This window comes from Argentina silus, assembly GCF_951799395.1.
Source record: "Argentina silus genome assembly, chromosome: Y".
Taxonomy (NCBI): domain Eukaryota; kingdom Metazoa; phylum Chordata; class Actinopteri; order Argentiniformes; family Argentinidae; genus Argentina; species Argentina silus.
Window position 1 is genome coordinate 38,762,107 of NC_139654.1, and position 19,693 is coordinate 38,781,799.

A 19,693-nucleotide genomic window follows, 5' to 3' on the forward strand; every position below is an offset into this window, starting at 1 on the left:
ATCAATGCCACGAAGAATTGAGGCTGTTTTGAGAGCAAATGGAGGCCCTACCCAGTATTAGTATAGTGTTCCTCATAAAGTGCTCTGTGAGTGTATATCTAACTATCTTTGTTTTTGCTGGTCTGTAGTATCTATGATGGCCGTCAGCCCATCCTGTGTATCATGGACACAGCCATGATCAAAACCATCCTCATCAAGGAATGCTACTCCCTTTTCACTAACAGGAGGGTAATATGCTACATTGAAGTGGTTGTATGGGGAAAAAAACATAAGGGCTCCTTAAATAGATAATATCATTGTTATGATAGCATTATTAATATTAGGTTAATCTTGCAGTATATAATAATTATTATTTTTCTAGAATATCTATCTCAACGGGCCTCTGTATGACGCCGTGTTTATCGCTGAGGATGATGCATGGAGACGGATCCGCAGTGTCCTGTCTCCCTCCTTCACCAGTGGGCAGATCAAAGAGGTACAGTCCCATCTCTCCTCTCCTTCTTTCATTCATTCCTTTATACAACACAAATAAATGAATGACTAACAACTCTGACGTGTGTATGTGTGTGTGTGTGTGTGTGTGTGTGTGTGTGTGTGTGTGTGTGTGTGTGTGTGTGTGTGTGAGAGTGTGTGTGTGATTTGTACTATGTGTATAGTGTGTATTCATTGTTGTTTGTTGTTGTGTGAAGCAGCAACTTTAATGAATTAATCCAAGACAAATTTTCATCCATGACAATAAAGTATATTTGATCTTATCTTCGATAAGTTCAGTGGTCAGATGACAGAGTATAGAATAATAGTTCATCTTTGGAGTCACTTATTCTTTGACTATATACATAATGTATCCTGTATGGATGTATATTCTCAGGCTATATAAACATTAAAATAATTCCTGTTTCAAACATGATGTTAATATATGTTTTGCACATATTAACACACTGCCAATGGTTTGCGCTCTACTCATTTGACAAACACATGGGCCCTGTCAAGAACCAACCTCTAGTTCCTAAATGCTGGACACTTGGAGATCTGAGTGGATTGGATACAGAAGTGTCTAGGGATAGAGCCTAGGAGTTGTTTCTGGACAGGGCTGTGCATTGAATAGGATTGGAGTCACGTATCATGGTATTTCCTGTTCCTGTTTGTAACCGTGGCATTTCCTGTCCGTCCAGCATTCTTCCCCTTCATGGGTCCTGTTATGGCAAACATGGAGGTATCCCTATTCCCTGCCTCGGTCACAGATTTCTTCTACGCTGTCTTTCAGAAGATCAAGTCCAATCGCGTGGCTAGCACCAGGAAGGTATGTAAATATAACTGATCAAATATACGATCTTCAGCCAGTATTGTGTAATACAATTGTAGAGATTTGGTAGCATCTGGTAGTTCTCATGTGATTTTGATCTGACGTAAGCCTGCTTCCAGAGTCGGGTAGATTTCCTGCAGCTGATGATAGACTCGCAGAAAGACAGCAACTCAAAGGGAGGGGAGCAGAGTAAAGGTGCCTGCCTTAAACACACACACACACACACACACACACACACACACACACACACATCCACACACACACACACACACACACACTGTATACTAGCATCTAACACACACACATACAGTACCTGCCTCAAACACCTATACCTACAAACACACCGTGGAAATACTCTACTTCGTCCCTTTCTCACACCTACCACCCCATTTCTCCCATCATCATAGGATTGAGTGACCATGAGATCTTGTCCCAGGCAATGATGTTCATCTTTGCTGGCTATGAGACCACCAGTAGCTCTCTGTCCTTCCTGGCCTACAATCTGGCAACCAACCCTCACATCATGACCAAGCTGCAGGAGGAGATACACACTGTGTTTCCCAACAAGGTAACCCCTCTGCAGACTCCTATATAGTACTATTCATGTGGAACAGGAAATATGATAGTGACAGTATTTTAGAGGGTACTGATGAGTGTGTAACCCCTGTGCACTGCAGACTCCTACAGTATCTATTACTATTGCTTTGGAACAGATGGTTAGATAGGTGACAGTATTTTACAGTGTGCTAATGTGTCTGTAGCATCCCTGTGCAGACTTCTGCCCAGTATTATTCATTTGAAACAGGAAGTAGATAGGTGTTGTTGGAATCTTCAGAATAGTTAAAAGGCTAGTACCTGACCAGACAGGAGAGTGTTACAGTAATCAAGGCTGCTAGTAATACAAGCATGCATTCGTCTCTCAGTGTCAGCCTGCGAGAGGAAAGGTTGCACCTTTACAGCTGTGTTCTGTAAAGGTCCATGTAATATTCAAGCTTTCTAAAAGCTTCCTAACGGTTGTAATGACTATCTTTAATCGGTAGCGATCAGGGAACAAGATCCCTTATAATAAATCCCTTATGAATAAATATTTCATTTACGAACGCTGTTTTGGTTCGGAAAACACGCTTTTTAAAATGCAGTGTCCTACCTGACATTCGGTTTGCATATAAACATGTTGTGAGTGCCAGGGGTGTTCTAGGGGAGTAGACTGACCTTTCTCTGGTGGCTGCCTCTCCCAATCGTGTGCGCATGTAGAAACACAACAGCTAATGTCCAACACTGCAAGTTCATTTCGGGGGGATATATTATTATTAGGGAGGATGTTGTTGTTTGGACAACTTCAGACAGAATTTCTCCACGATGGCAGATTTCCGGCAAACTTACTTACTCTTCTTTAAGTGATACAAATATGTTTTAGTCACATTCTTGATATGGGTTTCAAAATTAAGATCTGAGTCAATGGTAACACCTTGTTTTTTTGCCTGGTGCTTAGTATTACTGTAAGTAGTGTCTTTAAGTGTGCAGACAGTTTGACCAGGACAAGGACAAAGAGCATTTTGGCATCAGCATTAATTAATTAATTCTAAGGTCATTAAGAACCTAGTTAATAACTTAACAACATAGTGCTATCTCAGTGCTATGATCGGCACAAAAGCCAGATTGGAACATGTCAAAGGTACAGTTGGGAAGAAGGAGATTATTTAACAGTTTGAACACCTTTTTTTCAAGAATTATTATTTTTTTGCTTAAAAAGGGAAGGTTGGAGATTGGCCTAAAATCGCTAAGGACTGAAGAGTCTAAGTTACTTTTCTTCAGGAGGGGTTTCACCATGGTAGTTTTAGGTGCAGATGAACAGACCCCCACTTTGCTGAGCATTTCTGTATGACCACTGCAAAAGAGTTCATAGTGCTTCCATGTGGTGGAAGGTGGGGTAACAAGTCATCAAACACATCTTCAGGTCTTGCCTGAGTGATCCTCCTCACCTAATATTGGTTCTCTTATCTCAGAAGTATGTTGCAAATTCCTCACATTTGTAGGTGGAGAGCAGATCACCAGGTGTCTTGTGGGCGGGATTTATAAGGCTGTCAATCGTTGAAAAGAGCACTGTTTGAGTTGTTATGATTCATTATCAATTTTGAGAAATGATCCCGTCTGTCTTGGCGTTTTTTTATTGCCTTATTAAAAGCAGAAAGATGCTCTCGAAGAATATCAAGGTGGACCTGCAGTTTTTGTCCGCTCAGACTTTCTGCAAATTCTTTTAAATTTGGCCACAGCCTTTTTCAGTTTGACTGGTGCTACAGAGTCGATAGTTGCCCTTAGTTTGGTGTTGAAGCTGGTTGCTAAATCATTATCACAGGAGGAAGCTGTTGATGGTGTACTATTCATATTCATATGCATCATGAAATTCTCATCTGCTCAGCGACATGGCTAGATAAATAATAGAGTGAAAATATATTTTTCCCCACTTCTAATAGACTGACATGCATTCATGTTTAGCCAGGTTTCAGATAAAAACATTACAGTGCAGCTTTCGCTCTGAGATAAGATCAATAAAGGTTTTGCCAGATAGGGACCTAATATTCAAAAGCACCATGGTAATGTTCTCTGGGCTGTTCGGTGCTGCCCGGCCACAGTTAATGGAATGGATACCAAGTTATTCACATTTGAACCACCTGACAGTTTTCTTGTAGTCTGTCGACTGTGATAGGAAATAATAGACTGTAGCACATTCAGTATTCCAAGCAGTCAATCCACTAAAAGCAGCCCAGTTTAGTGGCATTTTGACTTCTGATTGATCCTTGTGTACATCTATCATTTACATTGTTCAGTGGAATCTAAATGTATTTTCTTCTAACTATCAAGATAACATTATTTAGCGATTTTTTTGTTTATTCATGTATAACAAAAAAGCAAGACACTATTACACACGTACATTGAAAGTAATGGCGTTCTGTATGCGGGTGTCATGAAATTAGGCTATGCAGATTAGAATAAGTACAGTACTGTGTTCATTTCCCAAAAAAAGAACACAAAAAACTAACAGCTCTTCAGATTTGCAACGAAAAATAGTTAGTTCTGGGCTTCGGCTACGTGAACGACCAATCACTAGTGCTCATGTGAGTGTAATATCCCTGTGCAGGCTCCTATCCAGTACGAGGCTCTGATGCAGATGGACTATCTAGACAGCGTGATCAACGAGTCTCTCAGGTTGTACCCCATCGACTTGAAAGAGTCGCCAAGAAATCTGTTGAGATCAGCGGCATCACCATCCCCAAGGGTATGGTTGTCATGATACCCATCTGGACCTTGCACCGTGACCCTGATGTGTGGGAAGACCCAGAGGAGTTCAAACCAGAGAGGTAATGGGCCACATCTTAACCACAACCACAATATCAATCACAACAGCAACGATAAGAGCAGTGTTCCACAAACAACCATAAAACAAACCTAAATGCGACGACCAAACACAAACAGGTTTCTTCAACCATGTATAACCATCATATTACTGTGATTTAATTGATATGTTCTTTAACCCCTCCTCCTCTGAACTCTCCGAGTGTAGGTTCAGTAAGGAGAACAAGGAGAGCATCGACCCATACACCTACATGCTGTTCGGGTTGGGCCCACGGAACTGTATCCGTGCGATTCGCTCTGGTATTGATGAAACTGGCGATGGTGGAGATTCTACAGAGGTTCAACTTCACCGTCTGCAAAGAGACAGAGGTGAGACAAAATAATGATACAATGATTGTAAATATAATTTTGTACCTATGACTTTGTTGCGTTTCTATATGTAGCAGAGGTGATTTTGGAATCACACTCGCGTGATGAGGTAGCCCTGCCTGAGACATGTAAACTGAAGTGTCGCCCTCAGACCTTGAGGATGTCCTCTTGGCTTAATAGTAGCGTTTGTGTCTTCCACATGGGAGACCCGGGTTTGAACCCCCATACTACAATTCTGTACTTGCGTACTGCATGAGTATGTACTCCCCATTTAATTTCCCAGATTGCATTTTTCAGTACTAGGCGCCAATCATCCTCAGTATAGGCTACCTACTAAATGATGGAAGTGTGAGATTTAAAAAAAAAAGCTATTTGTATTTCTGCAAAACTCCCTCGAGACTTCATAGGGCCATTTTAATGTATGTCGACCCAAGAGAGGTTGTCCAGGAGTTTGAGTTTATTTGAATTTATAGTGCAATGCTACCCGAACGTAACAGTGACACTGTATTAGGTAACATTCATAGTGTAACGCTGACATCTGTTTTACTCGTTCCTTCATACTTTAACTGTGTGTCAACTCTCACCAGATACCCATTGAGATGGACCTGTTCCGCTGCCAGGAGTCCAACGACAACCAGCTCAAAGCAGACAGCCAGTGATGAGGACCTGCCCTGCTGCAGGTCTCTCAGTTATTATGTTACACATAGATCTAGGATCAGCCCCAACACTGGCTACTTTCAAAAATGGGCTTAAAAAAAAAAGGGCTTCGCTTTTGCCTTAAATTGAAACTAAATTGGCGCTAATAATTGCACTGTGACCCTAAAATGCACTGTGACTTTTTTTCTTTTTTTCTGTCTTTTATGCGTTTTTATTCTAATTTTTTTTTCATGCTCTTTCCTTTTTATCTATTTTACGTAAAGCACTTTGAATTGCCTCTGTGTATGAAATGTGCTATATAAATAAACTTGCCTTGCCTTGCCTTGCCTCGCCTCGCCTCTGGGCTCTGCTGCTCCTGTATGCTGCTCTCTTTGTATCTGTCTATTAGTGGAGGTCCAGGACTAGTTGTACAGAGACAGTTGTTGTCTGTCGTCTGCAGTGCAGGGATTTGCATGTGACTTGTGTATGTTTTGTACTTGTCTGGTAGTGGGTCTCTATCATCACGCTAAAAACGTGTGTATAATCACAAACTAAATCATAACATGAGAATGAACAACATGCCATCAAAACATGACAATAAATAGGTGTTAGATTAGATTCAACTTTATTGTCATTGTGCAGAGTACAAGTACAAAGATAACGAAATGCAGTTAGCGTCTAACCAGAAGTGCAAAAAAGCAGAAAAGTGCAATGTGAACAATATATACAGGTAGAGCAGTATAAGCAATATATGAGCAGTATAAGTAGTGCAGTATAAGCAGTATATGAGCAGTATAAGTAGTGCAGTATAAGCAGTATATGAGCAGTATAAGTAGTGCAGTATAAGCGGTATATGAGCAGTATAAGCAGTATATGAGCAGTATAAGTAGTGCAGTATAAGCAATATATGTATTAACAGTAACATTATAAGCAGAATAAATATAGAATGCAGTATGAACAGTATAAGCAGTATATGAGCTGTATAAGTAGTGCAGTTACCAATGTATTGGGTCTATCTATGGGTATCGTAGTGCAGCAGTAGTCAAAATGTACCTGCATTTTATCGGTTGAAGTGCCATCTCATCTGTCATAAGATTTGACTTGTAAAACTGAAAAGTAGGATACAACTAATAGCCTAAATGTATAAACACAGACCACAACATGGGAAAATCGTTTACTCATCCTCTGCAGCAGGAACAGTGCAGAGAAAAAGTATGTACAGTAAACCCCATAACTGAATACACTTCATACGCTTCAGCGCGACACAGAACGCCTATACTGCAACAAAGTAAAAAGATGAGACAGACACGTGTCTTCAATAACTTGCATGTTTAATCAAAATACAAGCATTTGGCACATCGTTAACTTGTAGGAAAGTTTAATCAGGTTTTATCAATTGTATTATTTTAAATGTGAAATAAATAGCATCAGTGCAGAGGCTATAACACACTACAAAAGTCACATTAAATCACGGAAAGTAGGCTAGGCTAATTAACGGAACTATATGAATATACAGCCCGAGCCCAGTCCAGGGTTCTGAAAGCGACAAGTAACAAGTGTGCCCATCAACTGTCTAGATATTAGGCCTATACGTAACATTTAGTCCTCCACTTTATATCACAGCCAGTATAACGTTTAAAATGACTACAAAACAAAAGCAATATAGTCTACAGTGAACGGCGCATTGTCCATTTGTCATACATGTCCAAACAGACCTGCTCACTTGAATAGGAAAGTAGCGCGGCGGTTCGTTGCTTCAGCAAACCTCTCGATGACTTTACTGTTGAAATCCATCTGTCCCTGAATCAATGCATTTTCAATGGAAATCATGTCACGGCCGTTCAGTCGCTGGTGTCTGTTCTGTTCTGACAGATGTATAATGTCTTTGAATCCAGCCGATGCCCAAATAGTCTCCACCAAAAATCATACATGGGAAACAGAACAGCGCATGTTTCGAGGTGGTAGCGGTTAGCCATCTCTTTTTGTCAAACCATTCCTGTTGGCCCTAAACGTTTTATCTCCAACTTCTCTTCCAAAGGCAATGTACTGAACCGCATGGTCAACAAATAATCTACACGATTCATTGTGAAAACTTTAGCTAGCTAGCATTAGCGATAGACGTACAGTAGATGAACTGAATTGCTTTGTGATTATTTCCTGTCATGTCAGACCAAGTTAACGACATTAGCGTTTAATAGTTTTTCGCCACCTGTTGCTAGGCAGAATTCATACCCAATATAATTTGCGTGAGGTTTTCCCTGCTTACGCCAATCACGCTCACGTTGTTCCCCTCGCAACGATGGGGCGAGAGTGCTCCGCTGCCCCACAGCAGAAAGACGGGACAGAGAGCGCAGTCCGCACACACTAGTAATTACTAGTAATTAGTAATTACTCCAAAAACAGCACTATACGGATTATGAGTCAAGTTTATTATATTTATACACACCAATTTCACCATTTAATCTATTTTGTATTAAATATAAAATACTTATTATTATTACTAATTAAAAATATGACTAATAATTGTTTCGTATTTGTAATGTACTTTATGAGACTTTATGTTTGTAATGTACTTTATAAAGAAAAAAAAACTGTATATCCCCAAATTTGATTCTATGCAATATGTTTTTTCAAATGTTGTATTTGTCTTGTAGGCTACTTTTGTGTAAGCCGTATATTGTGCGTAAAATGCACTATAAATTCAAATGAACTTAAATGTGTATTGCAGTGGAATCCTAACTCGAGATCCGCGTGTAAATCGAATCAATTTCCCATTGACATGAATGCAAGATTTACGCGTTGCTATTGGTATCATTATGACGTTGATATGTACACAGAATTGAGAATGTTCTGCAATAATACACAAAGTTCTTGAACTTTTAGTTCAGTGGCATAACGAGCTAAGACGCAACCTGAACCTGTGCAATCAGTATTACCAGAGTGAGATATAAAGAGATTATAACCGGAAGATTCGGCGCTTATACACAGCCTACTGACTGAGGTAGGCTAATGTAGGCCAGAGATGTAGTATAGTTGACATATAGTATAGTTTTATAACACTTGTATTTGTAAATACTTGAGACGGCATAGGCCGACTACCTTTACAGCATTTGGACAAGGGACGCGTAAAAATGTCACTGAGAGATATCTGTCACTAGGAGATGATATTCCCATTAAGTCGAATTCAGCGTTGGATATTTCTATATGCCTAAAAACTCACATCTTTAGAAAGGCCTTCCTTTAGGTCCTGTCCTCTTGTTGTTGTTAGTGTTTTGTTAGTGTTTTTGTTTGTGTGTCTATTGCACTCAACTGCACAGGCTTTGAAATTGTCGGCTACAAATGAAAAACACATTCCAAATCAAATATATTTTTTATTATTATTAGAGACCTAAATGCATGAATTGAATTAGGGCTATTTTAATTTTGCGGAGGTCTTCTGCTTCTTTGCCTATAGGCTCCTACCTGTACCAGGCCGATTCCAGTTAATAAAATGTGCCCATTATATGGCCACTGATATTTGACCTGTTGACCACAATTGTAGGCTATATTTCAAGGCGTGTCAACAAACATAGCCAGCCAACCCACACTGGAAGCTTTTGCTGACTCTAACATAGGCCTCTGACAGGACCAAGTCACTTCGAACCATTGCATCGAACGCTGATAAGAGTTGTTAGCCAGTGAATTACCATGATAGTCATTCCAAACCCATTATGACGCCAGCCGAACGCACATTATAGATAATAACATTTCTTTGCTGCCAATCGGTGTACTGGTATTTGTTGACTGATTCAGAAGGGCAAACTCAAAGATTGTTATCCCTTTCTCATTTGGGGAATCTTTCTGACATTCCTGTTGCATTATAGTATGGGTGTGTGGAGATTATTTCAATCATTTTTGTTTGTGTTCTATCTACTGTAGGTGCATAAAAACAATGGAGGTGAAAATATATATGAGTATTGAGGATATTAGGAAGGAGCATGAGAGGATTAAGACAGAGAAGGCAGAGTTTGAGAAAAAGATAGAGGAATATGAGAAACAAAAGAGAAGGGACCAAAAAGTTAGGCAGAGGGAGGAGGAGATCCTGGCCAGAAAGGCAGAAAGACTGCAGGAGGACAGGAATGAGTTCAATAGGGAGAGGGAGGAGATGGACAGTGGGATCAAGATCCTCATGATGGAGATTGAGAAAGAGAAGGAGTCCTCAAAGGAGATACTTAGAAAGGCTGAGAAGGCAGAGGCAGAGTTAAATATGATGAGGAAGGAGAGTGTGAAAATCCAAAGAGACTGACAGAAGGTGGAGCAAGAAATGCTCAGGATGTGGAAGGAGAAGGAGACATTTCTCAAGGCCAAGAAACAGATGGAGAAAGAGATGGAGAAAAATATGGTGGCAGTCAAGAGGAGAGAGGCCCTGGTGATGGAGGCCGAAGAAAGACTTAAGCTGAGCAAGGAAAAAGAGAAGGAAGAGCAGGAGATGGAGACCTCAAAGGAGATGCTTAGAAAGACAGAGAAGGTCGGAGCAGAGTTGCAAATGATAAAGAAGGAGTGGATGAAAATCAAAAGAGACGGGCAGAAGGTGGAGCAAGAAATGCTCGAGATGTGGAAGGAGAAGGAGACATTTCTCAAGGCCAAGAAACAGATGGAAAAAGAAATGGAGGCAGTCAAGAGGAGAGAGGCCCTGGTGATGGAGGCCGAAGAAAGACTTAAACTGAGCCAGGAAAAGGAGACGCTAGAGGAGGAAAAGGAGACCTCAATGGAGATGCTTAGAAAGACAGAGAAGGTCGGAGCAGAGTTGCAAATGATAAAGAAGGAGTGGATGAAAATCAAAAGAGACGGGCAGGATGTGGAGCGAGAAATGCTCAAGATGTGGAAGGAGAAGGAGACATTTAAAAAGGATAAGAAACAGATGGAAAAAGAGATAGAGGCCATCAAGAGGAGAGAGGCCCTGGTGATGGTGGCTGAAGAAAGAGCGAAACAGAGTCTGGAAAAAGAGAAGCTAGAACAGGAGAGGGAGACATTGAAGAAGGTGAGCATGGTGACGATTAGAGAGATGGTAGAGAACCTATAGACTAAGTAGATGAAGGTGATTGTTGCTAGCTTTACTATAGCATTTAGTCCATGACCTTCAACTCTCAGTTGAATTTGTCCAATTCTTGTCTCACCTTGCACTCCCCTCTGATGTTACTTTTTTAATTTCAGATGAACGATGGCTCCAGATATGCCCCAACCCTCATGTTCTTGTTGAGAGCGACTCCTCTGATGGCTCAGCTGGTACACAATCAGGCAAACCAGGGGACGAGCCTTTCTGTCAAAAGCCTTGTTGATGTGGCCCTGGCTGAGAGCGTGTGGGGGTGCAGAGATAAGACAGGGGACTGCACATGCCGACACCGTTAGCCTGGAAACCTCAACACAATTGGCCGCTATTTAGGGATACATAGCAAATCAATTTATATAGTTGTCTTAAGTTCAATAAATTAAGTTGAACATTAAATTAAATTGACTTCCTTTCTCTACCACTGTGACTGCTTGTGGCATTTATTATTATAGAAAGTCTTACTTGTGATGACCGTGATGTAGCTATTTATTTTAAGTCGCTCTGGATAAGAGCTTCTGCTAAATTACTCAAACGTAGGCCTGAAGTACATCAGTAAAATAATGTATCCATTTCCTGTTAACCATCTCTAAACCCTAGATGGCAGTATTTACTCTTACACCAGAAACGTGACCAGTTGCACGTGTGGATGCAGAAGAAATAGCCTCCCAGTCTGTTTCTGCAAGGAACTTCTAATTTATGGATTCTGTACATTGTTTTATGTTGAGAGTCTTGTCAAGTCTGAATATCTTAGAGTTGGGGTTTGTCCTCTACCTCCAAATATAAACGAGGACAATCACTTTGTTTTTCATACAGGTACCACTATTGTATGTATTTCTATAATCTATGTTTCTATTACTTTACCATACTATGAAACTAATTGAATATGTTTTTAAGCGTCCAAAAAGCATTGATACCAGCACTCCAAGAATCATTTTGCGTTGCTGCTGCAGCAGCCGCGCAATGTCAACACTTTACACACGCACTGGTGTAGCATGTAACATTAAAATCCATCAACTTCATATCACACCATTGATGATTGGTGAACTTGTTGGATCAGTTAAGGCCTGTGCCAGAAATCAGTACACACACCAATCACACAATGGGACTATAACAGGCACATACACTGCATTCTGAAAGTATTCAGACCCCTTCACTTTTTCAGTATTATGTTATGTTACAGCCTTATTCAAAAATAGATGAATCTACACACAATACGCAATAATGACAAAGGTGCTTCAACAAAAAACGTAAAGGGTCTGAATACGTATGTAAAGGTGATATTTCAGTTTTTTATTTTGAATAAATTAGCAACAATTTCTAAAAACCTGTTTTTGCTTAGTCATTATGAGGTATTGTGTGTAGATTGATGAGGAAAAAGGCTGTAACATCACAAAATGTGGAAAAAGTGAAGGGGTCTGAATACTTTCCGAGAGCACTGTACTTACATCTTGATTCACAGAATCACACCTCGTACACACTTGCAAGTGATAGCAACGCCTATCACCTGTCCCAATAAAGGGATGCTACAAGCGCACCATTTCATCCTTTCCACTCTTCACTCTCTGACTGTCTGAAGTGTACTGTAGTTGTGTTGTTGTAGCTGGGTACACCTCAGCCTATGATTCTCATGTGGCGTTAGGTTGAAAAGTGTACTGTAGTTGTGTTGTTGTAGCTGGCTACACCTCAGCCTATGATTCTCATGGGGCGTTAGGTTGAAAAGTGTACTGTAGTTGTGTTGTTGTAGCTGGCTACACCTCAGCCTATGATTCTCACGGGGCGTTAGATTGTCTCTGATAGAATCCTACGGTTCAGCTCAACGATGATTTTCACCTTCTGAGCACCTGTTAACTCTCTGAGCTAACAGGCTAACCTGTGAGCTCTCAATTCTTTGTTATTGTTGAACCCTAGCTCGACGATAATTCCTCAGGTTATTATTAGAACTTGCAAGGTCACATGTGTAGGCTACAGCTAGCACTTGGGACAGACGGCTAACTAAGTTACTTGTTGTTTCCGGACAGCTGAGAACCTTGGCTAGCTTTGACATGGTAATATTGAGAAATATTAGCACCCTGTTTGCAGGAGGGTTGGTCAGCTTGTGTTTGTAGCCCTAGGACTACTGAGCACTTTCTAGTAATTAATAATTTACTACCTAGTTACCTCGTATAATGATCTGGAACATACCAGTTCTCTCTGGTGTGGGACCAGCACCATATCTAACTATACGGGTACCAGTTCCCTGGGGTGGCACGTGGGTGTAGCAATGCTGAGGTGTGCTGATATTATACCTGTTTGTTGCATCGTGCGCTGTATCTAAACTAACCCCACAACTAAGTCAACTAATAAACATGGGCTACGCATATCTTAAACATGCCTCTGTGTGTGTGTGTGTGTGTGTGTGTGTGCGTGCGTGCGTGCGTGCGTGCGTGTGTGTGTTTGTGCGTGCTTGCGTACATGTGTTTTTTCGGGGATGCAGAGAAAGTCTTCCAGCTGTTCCAATGAGAACATCCATCCATCCATACATACATAGACCTATGCATTTAATTCTGGTTTGTTTATAACTAAGAGGAAGACACATTTATCATCAAAAACCACTAGTTATCATCAAAAAGGATGGTCACAGTTTGCTAAAAAAGAGTCCCTAAAAAGCCTGCAGAGGTCTCGTAAAAGATATTGTGGACAGATGAGATGAATATTATCATGGACTAGAGTGACAAAAGTTTGGAGAAAAAAGGATCTGCCCAAGATCTACAGCATACCACCTCATCTGTGAAACATGGTGCAGGGGGTGTTAGGTGTGGGCATGTATAGTTGCCATTAGAACTTGCTAACTTGTCTTAATTGATGATTGTACCTGCTGATGGCAGCAGCAGAATGTATTCTGAAGTGCACAGAAACATCTTGTCTGCTTGAGTGCAAGCAAATGCCTCCAAATGCATTGGATGGAGCCACACCATACAATAAAACAATGACCCAAAACACTGCCATAGCAACTAGTGGAAAGATCTTGATTGGCCAAGTCAATCTTCAGATTAAAATTCAATTGAACATGCATTACATTTCCCTAATGATAAGAATTTAGGCAAAAAGACCTCAAAACAAACAACAACTAAAGATGGCTGCAGTACAGGCCTAGCAGAGCATCACCAAAGAAGATGCCCAGCGTCTGGTGGGGTTAGTGGGTTGCAGACTTCAGGCAGTTATTGTCCACTAAATACTAGTGGATTGTCCACTAAATACTAAACATGACTGCTTCATTTAGACATTTGATAAGTCTGTCCCATTACTTTTGGGTACACTGAAATAGGGGGATTATGCATAAAAGTGGGGTAATTTCTAAATGGTGAAACCAATGTGTATACAAATACCATCAAATAAAAGCTGAGAATCTCTACTTTAACCTTGTAGTAATTGTTTAATTTCAAATCCAAACGTTTGATAAAGTTCTTCATAACCAACATCAGGGAGATGTGACCAGAGAGTGGATCCTGGCTATAAGGGCACACTCTTGCCAACACACATTCTGGTGTGACATGTGGGATGTCTTATTGATCTATGTTGCTTTGGCTGTCTCCATGTGTGGATCATTGTAATCAGGGGTGGGGCTGGCCTTTTAAACACCTGTGCTTTGTTTCATTCAGGGAAAACAAAGAGATTTTTAACATTTCTTTTAAAGAGACAACACACATTTTCTGCCATGCCTCTGTCAATTGATTTGGCTTTAATCAATGGTTTCTTCTTGATGTTGTGTACATGTTTTCAAGCCTATGTCACCTTTCAGAGGAAATCAAGGAACCTATCCAGATCTGATGTCGTATTAGATGAGTCAAACCCTGTCAGAACATAGTTTGCTTTTGCTAGATTCTTTTCTTTTCTTTTGTCTAGTATTGGTATACATGGTCGAAATTATGCACTCATATTTAGTATTTGGGCGACAATACTTTGTATGCAATAACCGTCTGGGACCCATTGACCCCACCAGGTGCTGGGTATCTTCTCTGGTGATATTCTGCCAGGCCAGCCATCTTTTTGCCAGGTCTTTTTGCCCAAAATCTTACCATCAGATAATGAAATGCATGTTCAATAGGATTTAAATCCAAACATTGACATGGCCAGTCAAGAACTTTCCACTTTTTCGCCCTGAAAATCTCCCTAGCTCCAATGGCAGTATGTTTTGGGTCATTGTCTTACTGTATGATGAAGCGCCATCCAATGAATTTGGAAGCATTGCTTTTACTCGTCCAGACAAGATATTTCTGTACACTTCAGAATACATTCTGCTGCTGCTGTCAGCAGTAACATCATCAATTATGATAAGTTAGCAAGTTCTAGTGGCAGCTATACATGCCCAAACCATAGCATCCCCTCCACCATGTTTCACAGATGAGATGGTATGCTGTAAACCTTGGGCAGATCCTTTTTTCTCCAAACTTTCCTCTTGCAATCACTCTGATAATATTCATCTTATCTGTCCACAAGACTTTTTTCCACACCTCTGCAGGCTTTTTAGGTACTTCTTAGCAAACTGTAACCTGACTATCCTTTTTAAGAATAACTAGTGGTTTGCATCTTGCAGTGAAGCCTCAGCCATTTGCGATTGCTGAGCTCATCAGTGCTTGATTTTGGCAAGTCTAAGGTTTTGACTATGTTTCAGATTTTTCAGCTTTCACCATTTGTCAATTCCTTTGCTATTGTAATGTATCTAACACCTTGTCCTTTGTTGGGAATGATATTTAAGGAGAGGGACAGCGAGATATTCTTTGAGTTTTGGCTTAGGCCCATCACGGGCATCATTCTCCCGCGTTGTCCTTGACGCACGTTAACGTATGGTTAAAACTTACAGACGTATGTTGTTTTAAATTGTGTTAAATTGGTTATTTTGTTGATACTCTATTCTCATTCTTCCCATGGGCATTAATGTGATGTTGTGCGCTCGATAAAGGTTCTGTTAATCAGGGCTGGCTCTAGCCATTTTGGTGCCCAAGCATTTTTCCTTCTTTTGCATTATCAAATGACTAAATTAAGCACTCATGTTTAGTATTTGGTCCCTAATCCTTTGTATGCAAAAGTGCAAAAGTCTGTGACCCATTGACCCAACCAGACGCTGGGTATCTTCTCTGGTAATGCTATGTTGCAGCGACTGTTGTTGTTTTTTTAGGATGTTTTGCCCTAAGTCTCCTCTTGAGTAAATGAAATGCATGTTCTATAGGATTTAAATCTGGAGACTGACTTGGCCAGTCAACAACTTTCCACTTTTTGGCCCTGAAAAATTCCCTAGTTCCTATGGCAGTATGTTTTGGGTCATTGTCCTGCTGTATGATGAAATGCTGTCCAATGAGTTTGGAGCCATTTACTTGTACTTGGACTGACAAGATGTAAATAAATGATTCTCAATTATGGTGAGCATTCTTTGGTTATCCAATGGAAGTCTTCCTTGGCCTACTAGGTAATTTGCGATTTCTGAGCTCACCAGTGCTTTCTTTCCTTTTAATGAAGTTAAATGAAGTTCCAAACTGTTGATTTTGGTAGGTTTAAGGTTTTGGCTATGTTTATTTTTTTTCTGATATTTCAGCATCATAATGGCTTCCCTGACTTTCAATAACATCTCTTTGGTCCTCATGTTGACAAGACACCAATAGCAGACTGCACAAATTATGTGACGGAACACACCTGACGAACACACTTGTCAAGCCAATTGTCCTATCACTTTTGTGTAGCCTGAAATAGGGGGATTATGCATAAAAGTGTTGGAATTTCTGAATGATAAACCAATATGTACATTATATAAAAAATAAAAATCTCTACGTTTTTATTTCAAATCCAAACAGAAGAAAAAATGCTTCACTGTCCCATTACTTACGCACGGTACTGTATAACCTTCTGTGGAAAGGGTTCTACATGGAACCCAAAAGGTTTCTTCAAAGGGACAGTGGAAGAAGAACCCTTTTTGGTTCTAGGTAGCACTTTTTCAAAGAGTGCAGGATCTGTGATGGGTCTGTCTGTCTCTATCTACGGTATATTTGCTTGAATGCCACAGCCTATTTAAATATTGTTGCTGACCATGTGCATCCCTTCATGGCCACAATTTACCCACCTTCTAATGGCTACTTCCAGCATGATAATGCACCATGTCACAAAGCAAACGTCGTCTTAAACTGGCTTCATGAACATGACAATGAGTTCAGTGTTCTTCAGTGGCCTTCCTTGTCACCGGATCTGAATCCAATAGAACACCTTTGGGATGTGGCAAAACGGGAGATTTACATCTTGAAAGTGCACCTGAAACATGTGCAGGAATTGCGTGATGCAATCATGTCATCATTGACCAGAATCTCAAAGGAATCAATGTCACGAAGAATTTAGGCTGTTTTGAGAGCAAAGGGAGGCTCTACCTAGTATTAGTATAGTGTTCCTCATAAAGTGTTGGGTGAGTGTATATCTAACTATCTTTGTTTTTGCTGGTCTGTAGGATCTATGATGGCCGTCAGCCCGTCCTGTGTATCATGGACACAGCCATGATCAAAACCATCCTCATCAAGGAATGCTACTCCCTTTTCACTAACAGGAGGAAAATACGCTAAATTGAAGTTGTTGTATGGGGAAAAAAACATAAGGGCTCCTTAAATAGATAATATCATTGTTATTATAGCATTATTAATATTCGGTTAATTTTGCAGTATATAATCATTGTTATTTTTCTAGAATTTTTATCTCAACGGGCCTCTGTATGACGCCGTGTTTATCGCTGAGGATGATGCATGGAGACGGATCCGTAGTGTCCTGTCTCCCTCCTTCACCAGTGGGCGGATCAAAGAGGTACAGTCCCATCTCTCCTCTCCTTCTTTTATTCATTCCAACAACACAAATAAATGAATGACTAACAACTCTGACGTGTGTGTGTGTGTTTATGTGATTTGTACTATGTGTATAGTGTGTATTCATTGTTGTATGTTGTTGTGTGAAGCAGCAACTTTAATTGTCCAAGACAAATTTCCATCCGGGACAACAAAGTATATTTAATCTTATCTTAGATAAGTTCAGTGGTCAGATGACAGAGTTTAGAATAATAGTTCATCTTTGGAGTCACTTATTCCTTGACTATATACATAATGTATCCTGTATGAATGTATATTCTCAGGCTATATAAACATTAAAATAATTCCTGTTTCAAACATGATATTAACCCATGTTTTGCACATATTAATCCATGTATCAATCATCATATTTTTCCATGTATCCTTCCCAACTCAGATGTTCGGGATCATGAAGCAGCACTCTGGTAATTTGGTCAGCAATCTGAAGAAGACGGCCAATAACGAAGAGCCCATTGAACTAAAAGAGTGAGTATTTCTCTCCGAGAAGATAAGGTGAATTTGTAATTTCAGTGAACTCCCCCTTTAATTTTGTGGTTGTGGTTCTGGTGGTCAAAGATTGTGTGGTTGTGTTCCAGGTTCTTTGGACCATACAGTATGGATGTGGTCGTCAGCACTTCATTCAGTGTCGACATCGACTCCCTCCACAACCCCTCTGACCCCTTTGTGACCAACATCAAGAAAATGCTCAAGTTTGACATCTTCAGCCCACTGTTCCTCACAGTCAGTACAACTTCCTCCATATAGCTTTCAGTCTCAATCATTTTGTGCTTAATAAATGAAGCTATCGATTTCATTGATTAGACTGACATACACTGTGGAAACACTCTATGAGACCACCAGTAGCTCTCTGTCCTTCCTGGCCTACAATCTGGCAACCAGCCCTCACATCATGACCAAGCTGCAGGAGGAGATAGACACTGTGTTTCCCAACAAGGTAACCCCTCTGCAGACTCCTATATAGTACTATTCATGTGGAACAGGAAATATGATAGTGACAGTATTTTAGAGCAGCGTTTCCCAACCGCTGTGCCGCGGCACACTAGTGTGCCGTGAGAGATCGTTGGGTGTGCCGTGAGAAATTATCCAATTTCCCTTTTTTTTAATTAACATTTATTAATTATTATCTGCAAATAATATGCCATTGTCGAGTGTCTGTGCTGTAATATAGTGACTGGCAGAGTAATGTAATATTCGTCCGGATGGCAGCAGGTAGCTAATTGCCTCGTTCCTTCTTAGAGACAAGAGAATTAGTGACGCATGCGACAGGTTGTGGTGACAGTGATGGAGAAGTTTTTAAAAAGGAAAAATGCAAACTCCGAACTGGGCCCTGGACAAGATTCTGACCCAGGTGAAGGCCCTAGTATGAGTGGTGGTAAAAAGAAAGCAAAGACGGTGAGCTCGAGGCAATACAGCGAAAGCTATCTTTCGTTCGGATTTACTTTCACCGGGGTCGCTTCAAAACCAGCCGATGGACTATTTTGTTCGCCTGCGTGAAAACACAGAGAAACAGGCAACTTTTATGAGAAAAACCACAAAGGTAAATGAGAAAGCCCTCAAAGCTAGTTACCTAGTTGAACTCGTAGCTAAATCAAAAAAAAGTCCCACTCTGTGGCAGAGACATTAATACTACCTGCCTGCAAAGCCATTGTCAACGAGATGCTCGGCCCTGACGCGGTTAAAGACAGAGCTAAAGTCCCGCTCTCAGATAACACAATTGCCAGGCGTATTGATGACACGTCTACAGACATCGAAAGTCATGTTTTGGGAAAGATACGCATCAGTAGGAAATTTGCGTTGCAACTTGATGAGTCTACGGATATTAGTGGACATTCTCAGCTCTTGGCCAATGTGCGTTTTGTGGATGGAGATGCCATTAGAGACTAATATTGTAATTATATATACTGTATCAGGCTACAGAGTGTCATTTTGTAACATTTTTGGTTGGTGGTGTGCCGCAAGATTCTTCCAATGTAAAAAATGTGCCGTGGCTCAAAAAAGGTTGAAAAACACTGTTTTAGAGGGTACTGATGAGTGTGTAACCCCTGTGCACTGCAGACTCCTACAGTATCT

At 40.5% G+C, this 19,693-nt stretch overlaps 1 pseudogene across 1 annotated transcript in view; it reads left to right on the forward strand.

Moving 5' to 3' along the window:
• The first annotated feature begins 1,377 nt into the window (after positions 1-1,377).
• The window catches only part of LOC310824112 (cytochrome P450 3A27-like), a 29,525-nt pseudogene continuing 11,209 nt past the window's right edge, over positions 1,378-19,693 (forward strand). The window contains exons 1-4 of the transcript in view: positions 1,378-1,498; positions 1,711-1,871; positions 4,443-4,662; positions 4,866-5,026. The product of the transcript in view is annotated as a cytochrome P450 3A27-like (transcript). The remainder of the gene's footprint in view (positions 1,499-1,710; positions 1,872-4,442; positions 4,663-4,865; positions 5,027-19,693) is intronic.